A 7,754-nucleotide genomic window follows, 5' to 3' on the forward strand; every position below is an offset into this window, starting at 1 on the left:
ATTCTATGAGTGGAAGATGATCATCCCAATTCCCCTTAAAATCTAGAACACATGCTCGTAGCATATCTTCCAGTGTCTGAATGGTACGTTCAGCCTGTCCGTCAGTCTGCGGATGAAATGCAGTGCTGAGATTTACCTGTGTGCCTAAACCCTTCTGGAAAGACCTCCAAAAGTTAGCCGTAAATTGAGCTCCTCGATCTGATATAATAGATATGGGCACACCATGAAGCCTAACAATCTCCTTGATATACAACTTTGCATAATCTTCAGCTGTGTAAGTTGTCTTCACTGGCAGAAAATGGGCACATTTTGTAAGTCGATCAATTATCACCCAGATGGAGTCAAACTTATGATAAGAGCGAGGTAATCCAATAATGAAGTCCATATTAATCACCTCCCACTTCCAGGTCGGAATCTCTATATTTTGAAGCAATCCACCGGGTTTCTGATGTTCTATCTTTACTTGTTGACAATTGGGACACTGGGCTACAAATTCAGCAATAGACTTCTTCATATTATCCCACCAATACTGCTCCTTGACATCATGATACATCTTTGTCGAGCCGGGATGGATGGAATATCGGGATTGATGAATCTCATTCATAATCTTCTCTCGCAACCCTGCCACATTAGGCACACACAATCGGCTCTGGTATCTCAGTGCCCCATCTTTTCCGATCCCAAAAGCCATACTTTTACACTGTTGAATGCTTTCTCTTAATCGTACTAAGATAGGATCTTCATATTGTCGTGCTTTTACCTCGGCTACCAAAGATGATTCTGATGTATTCTGTACAGTAACACCTCCATCATCAGAGTCTAACAATCTGATTCTCATATTGGCTAGCTGATGAAGCTCTTTAATCAACCCCCATCTACCTGCCTCAATATGTACTAAGCTTCCCATTGATTTACGGCTGAGAGCATCTGCCACAACATTGGCTTTACCGGGATGATACAATATCTCAACGTCGTAGTCTTTCAATAATTCAAGCCACCTACGCTGCCTCAAATTCAACTCTTTCTGCTTGAAGATGTATTGTAAACTCTTGTGATCTGTGTAGATGTCAACATGGACGCCGTATAAGTAGTGCCGCCATATCTTCAAAGCATATATTACTGCAGCCAATTCCAAATCATGGGTTGGATAATTCTTTTCATGCTTCTTCAATTGTCTTGATGCATAAGCAATCACATTCCCACGCTGCATCAATACGCACCCTAAACCTATACCTGAGGCATCACAATATACCACATAACCTTCTGTTCCTTCAGGAAGAGTGAGCACTGGTGCAGATGTCAATCGATTCTTCAGCTCCTGAAAACTACGTTCACAAGTGTCAGACCACTGGAATTTGGTAGCTTTTTGTGTTAACTTAGTCAATGGTGATGATATAGAGGAAAATCCTTCTACAAACCGCCTATAATATCCTGCTAGCCCTAGGAAGCTGCGGACTTCTGATGGTGTTGTAGGTCTCGGCCAATTCTTTACTGCATCGATCTTCTGAGTGTCGACACTAATACCCTCATCAGATATCACATGGCCAAGGAATGCTACTGAGTTCAGCCAGAATTCACATTTGGAGAGCTTAGCATATAACTTACGATCCTGAAGCGTCTGTAATACTATCCGCAAGTGGCCCGCATGTTCCGCCTCCGAACGAGAATACACTAGAATGTCATCAATGAATACAATCACGAACACATCAAGATAGGGCCTGAATATAGTATTCATGAGATCCATAAAAGCTGCTGGGGCATTTGTTAGCCCGAACGACATCACCAAGAACTCAAAGTGCCCATATCTTGTCCGGAAGGCCGTCTTTGGAATATCCTTCTCCCTAACCCTCACCTGATGATACCCTGAACGTAAATCAATCTTAGAGAAATACTTGGCACCCTGGAGTTGGTCAAACAGGTCATCAATTCTTGGAAGTGGATACTTGTTCTTTATAGTAGACTTATTCAACTGTCGATAGTCGATACACATCCGTAACAACCCGTCTTTCTTCCGCACGAATAGGACTGGTGCACCCCAAGGTGAAGTGCTAGGCCTAATAAAGCCCTTATCCAGCAAGTCCTTCAACTGCACCTTCAACTCTCGCAACTCTGCCGGGGCCATTCTGTATGGAGGAATAGAGATCGGTTGAGTGTCAGGCAACACATCAATGCTAAACTCAATCTCCCTTTCAGGAGGAAGGCCTGGGAGTTCATCTGGGAAAACATCTGGGAATTCGTTGACCACAGGGATTGATTGTAAAGTAGGCGGTTTCGCCTCCGCATCCCTAACGCGAACGAGATGATAAATGTAACCTTTTGAGATCATTTTCCTTGCCTTAAGATAGGAAATAAACCTACCTTTCGGTGTAGCAATGTTCCCTTTCCATTCAATGACGGGTTCACCCGGAAATTGGAACCTAACCATCTTCGTACGACAGTCAACATTTGCATAGCATGAGGCCAACCAGTCCATTCCCATTATCACATCAAAATCAACCATTTCTAACTCAAATAAATTTGCCGAGGTTTGACGACTACAAATCATCACAGTGCAACCTCTATATACCCTTCTAGCAATCACAGAATCTCCTATCGGAGTAGATACCACAAGGGGTTTACTTATCAATTCAGGTTCAATGCCAAACTTATTAGCCACAAAGGGTGTAACATATGATAATGTAGATCCCGGATCAATCAGCGCATATACATCATAAGAAAACACAGATATAATACCTGTAACAACATCTGGAGACGACTCGAGATCCTGTCGACCTACTAGAGCATAGGTTCGATTTTGAGCACCACTCGAACTCGGCACTGCACCTCTACCCCTACCACGACCTGTCGACTGCTGAAAACCCCGTGCTGGAGGTCGAACTGATGAGGAAGAACCAGACACAGATCCAGTCGGCTGAGCCATACCATCACCTCCTCTATTAGGACAATCCCGCATCATATGGCCAGGCTGCCCGCACGAATAGCATGCATCAGAACCTCGACGACACAGTCCAAAGTGGGCCTTGCCGCACTGATCACAATGTGGTGTTGGGGGTCTCATCTGACTAGTATCCCTGTGATGTTGCGAGCCAGATGCCCGCGAACTCTGACCTGGACCAGAATAGGATCGATCATATCGAGGCCTCTGAAACTGTGGAGGAGCACTAGCTACAGGTGGCGCCGAACTCCTCGAAAACTGTGGCCTGATGCGGCCTCTGAAGTCATCAGAATACCCTGCAAATCTCGCCCTCTTATGCTGGCCTCTATCCTGCTCCCTAACTGCCCTCTGCTGGCGCTTACGATCCTCTAGGGTCTGGGCATAAGCTTGAATACGGGAAATATCCATGCCCTCCACCAAGGAGGCTGTCGTACACTCATTTATCAGATGTGGTCCCAACCCATTCACGAACATATGCACCCTATCACTCATCTCGGCCACCATATGGGGAGCATACCTTGCCAAAGAATCAAACTGCATACTGTACTCTCGCACACTCATATTACCTTGTCTAAGGTTCAAGAACTTATCAGCTCTAGCTCGTCGTATCTCAACTGGCAAGTAGTGACGAAGAAAGGCCTCAGAAAATTCCTTCCACACAGCTGGAGGAGGGTTCGGACCCCTGGATCTCTCCCAACTATCATACCAGAGAACCGCTAAATCCCGTAGCCGATAAGAAGCCAACTCTACTGCCTCTGTATCACTAACATGCATAACCCGAAGTGTACGATGAACCTGGTCAATAAAAGTCTGTGGGTCCTCCTTGGGGTCTGATCCGGTAAACACTGGAGGGTCTAAATTAATAAAATCACGAACTCTTGTACTAACTGGTTTCTCAGCAGCACCTGTATTCTGCCTCTGAGCCTGAGCAGCTACCAAGCTAGTCAATAACTGCAAAGCACTCTGCATATCCTGGTCTGGAGTGCCAGACGGAGGAACTGGAGGCGCTGGGTGCCTTCTAATATCCTCTGGAGGAGATGGAGTAGATGAGGTATGAGAGGGCATCTCACTTTGAGCCTCACTTTGTCCTGCTCTGACTTGGGGCACCTGACTGGTACCCTCTCCCGCTGCTGTATCAAGCCGTCTACTAATCGTTTGCTTCCTAGTCGAAGGCATCACGGAAAAAAACAAGGTGAATATTAGAGACGGACACTTACGACTCAACTCTACGCACGATCTAGATTCAGGAAGAAGGTAACAACCCTAGATGTCATGTAGCCTCCTGATTATAAATGTGGCGCGCTACACATCCATAATCAAGACTCTACTAGACACGGCTCATAGACAACCCCTAGGACAGACTTGCTCTGATACCAAGTTTGTCACGACCCAAACTGAAGGGCCATGACTAGCACCCGACCACACTTGCCGAGCACCAACGTACATTTCATCTAACCTTCATTATTATCTTTTAAGGCTGACGAGATCAATATAAATGGTAGACCTAGATCATGGACAACCAGCAATAAAATATGACGGCATGAACATACATAGCAGGGGATGACCAGACAATCAAGAAACTACGTATAAGATATGAGCTACCTCGCTACTATGAAAGACTATACAACAAAAACTAGCCGACAAGGCATACCAAACTATACATGAGCCGACACCTGTCTATGAGCCTCTAAAAGAACATAAGTGTTGCAACATAGCCGGAACAGGGCCCCGACATACCCATAATGTCTATAACAAAAATTGCATACCAAGACCAAGGCAAGTCCGGAGAAGGGATCTCGCCAATCACCGCTGAACTGGACAGTCTACTGTGGTGGGGGAGCTGCACCTGCCTGTCTATCAGGACCTGCAGCACGACATGCAGCGTCCACAAATAAAAGGACGTCAGTACGAATAAAGTACTGAGTATGTAAGGCAAGGAACCATAAATACGATCAGTAATGTAAGCAAGGATAGAGAATATACAACCTGTAACATCTTAGTACCTCTGAGGGCTACTTACATGAAATGCATGATACATATGTATAAATACATAAACCTTTAAAGCATTCGCCTCTGTGGGCATCATCATCATCATATCGTACCCGGCCATAATAGGCTCGGTAGAATCGTACCCGGCCACGTGGAGCTCGGTAAAACCCAACTGATCAGTGGTTGCACAATAGGTGCCGTACCCGGCCAACTATAGCGTGGCTCGGTAGAGTAAAATAGATACATATATATAATGCATGCTCGACTCATGGAATCACATTTTAAACCTTTCGGAGTGACGTAAGGTCGGTATCCTCTGTACACGTTATTAGGACTAACTCTTCACTATGAACCTTATAAGAATCAGGAAGTACCAATAACATTGATAACATAAGACTAAGAGAAGCAACATTAACATCAATCGTTCCATAAGAGGGAAAACAATGTAAGTACTGCTAGCTTCTAAGAGTAGAGTATCTTGGAAGATCGTTCATTACATTATGTGCAATCGGAGTCGTGCAAAAGAAGGAAAGGGATAGCCTCACATACCTTGTATATACTTTCCCAATCTCAAGCTATGCAATTGTCAAAACTCCTTAGTCTACAATAAGAGAAACGATACTATCGTTATCATTTAAGCGTCATAACTATTATATATCGACCACAACCTATTTTACGATGAAACGGACAGCACCTCCCCTATATATATGACCTCACACCATTCAAAATAGTCACAAAACAGCCCAAACAACATCAATAATAAACATATTGAGCCTCCCAATATAGTCCACACACAGCCTAATCACTCCATACATACGACGACCACCATAGTCGTGTCAAACAATTTGGAAATATTACGAATAACTATCAGCCCATAACCCTACATATATATGGTGTTTCCCCACACCCTTACTCCTCCAAAACTCCACAAGATAGTAGTAAAATACGCAGCCCAACAACAACGCAAAACAGTCCACAAAACAATAACATTACTACCAAACCTTTCGATATATATCTCACAAGTTCTAGCTTCAATGGCTTAGCCGCAACTTGGATAATCTTAAATACATATAGAGTAAGAGGTTCCTTACCTTTATACAGAAAGAACAACTCCAATTTGACCTTAAATTTCCATGAAATATCCCTCCAATGCTGCCACAACAACAAAAAAGCGAAACTAGCGATCAATTAGTGTTTTTTGACACTAGAATCACTTTAGAAGGCTTGAAATCACCTAGGATTGATATTAAGAACATTAGGGAGTATTTACAGAACATATACCCTTTAAAACAACCTCCCACATGAGCTGGAACGACACAAAAATGAGCAACAACAAGAAGAACAAGAGACTTACTAGCGCCACGGAATTCCCGACACTTGATTTGTGTTGTTTGCCCTTTTTTGGGTCTTGAATCTTGAGAGAACCTTGAGAGGATGTTCCTAGGGTTCTAAGGTCTGAAAATAGTGAAAAGAAATGACTAAAAACGGGTTGTAGTCATCCTATATAGGTCCAAATATCTTAAACCGACTTAGTGGGCCCCATAGAGAGGTGCTTGGCGCAGTCTCGCGAAAACGCGAATATCTCTCTACTCCGAGATCGTATCGATGAACGGTTTAATGCGTTGGAAACTAGACTCATAGATATTTAATTTGGTTGGTATATCACCCCGTAATTCCTTGTAAATTATGAGAAAAGATTAGAAACATTTGACCTAATGTTTAAGTAAAATTATGAACCTAAGTTGCGACAACTTTTGTCGACTTTTGTTTCATAACTCGTTTGACTTCAAGACTTATGATACGGATATTAATATGATTAAAATACCTTAATAAATGACCTCTTGAGTGTATTAAGCACCGCTAGATTACCTAAAAATACGAGTTACAACATCCTTGATTCGTTTAACTTCTAATACTGGTTAATCACCCTTATACACTCTTGTATCACTTAAGACCAATAGGATTGACTTCTTATCATCTCAAAGATAATTCCTTCTTGGATTTATGTTAACTAATATATGGCATGAACTAACACATGCGGATACGGGTTGTAACAGATTGTTGACGCTCGGGCTGAAGTAGCGCTGAGTCGGGCTAAGGCTGATCAGGAGATGGCGATTTATTTGAAGGAAGTTACTGACGCCCAAGCCGAATTGAAGAGGGTCCTCGATCGCGAAGAGAGGATAAAAGAATACACTTGTTACAGATCCCGAAAAAAGGTTCTCGATGAGATCGGTGCCAAGGGTTTTATTTTCCTGGAAGAGCTGGCACGAGAAAGGGCGGACGAGCGTGATGCTCGATCATTTCTGTCTGACGCCGAGGAGAGTGAAGACGAGGCTGGTAGGCCGTAGCCCTCAGGGGCGGGGCGTAGACTTTGCCATCTTGTATGTGATTTTTTAGAACGCGTTTGTAGATGGAGAGTGTACTTTTTCATGTATGTAAATACAGGAAAACTTGAAGCTTTTATTTATTATGTACCCATTCCTGCTCCGCTTCTGACCAGGCGAACTGGTTTCGGAGTTGTTGAGAATCCTTAGATTCGTGATATGGATCGGAGGCTCATAGGTGTTCGGTTGATGCGTCCTTTAGCGTAAGTTGGCATTAGAGCTCTTATGCTTTGCTCAACTGTTTTGGGTTTAGTCTCTGAGTTAGGCTTCGACCTGAGCTCATTCGACCCCTAAGCTTTTGTGTCTGTAGGGGCAAACGACAATGGATCTTGCGGCTTTCCCTTGGGCATTTGTATTTTAACTATTTTGGGTTCAGTCCCTAAGTCGAGTTTCGACTCGAGCACAGCTAACCCTCAAGTTCTATGTTTGCGTGGACTGGCAAC

General features: G+C 43.6%; 1 long non-coding RNA gene across 1 annotated transcript; it reads right to left on the bottom strand.

The window, feature by feature from the left end:
- Nucleotides 1-4,545: 4,545 nt before the first annotated feature.
- Nucleotides 4,546-5,665, bottom strand: LOC138886889 (uncharacterized). Its single transcript, XR_011405838.1, has 3 exons — nt 5,593-5,665; nt 5,474-5,525; nt 4,546-4,799 (listed from the first exon to the last, which is right to left on the bottom strand). It is a non-coding gene; the product is annotated as an uncharacterized lncRNA (long non-coding RNA).
- Between the last annotated feature and the right edge of the window lie 2,089 nt (nt 5,666-7,754).

This window comes from Nicotiana sylvestris, chromosome 3 (assembly GCF_000393655.2).
Source record: "Nicotiana sylvestris chromosome 3, ASM39365v2, whole genome shotgun sequence".
NCBI lineage: Eukaryota > Viridiplantae > Streptophyta > Magnoliopsida > Solanales > Solanaceae > Nicotiana > Nicotiana sylvestris.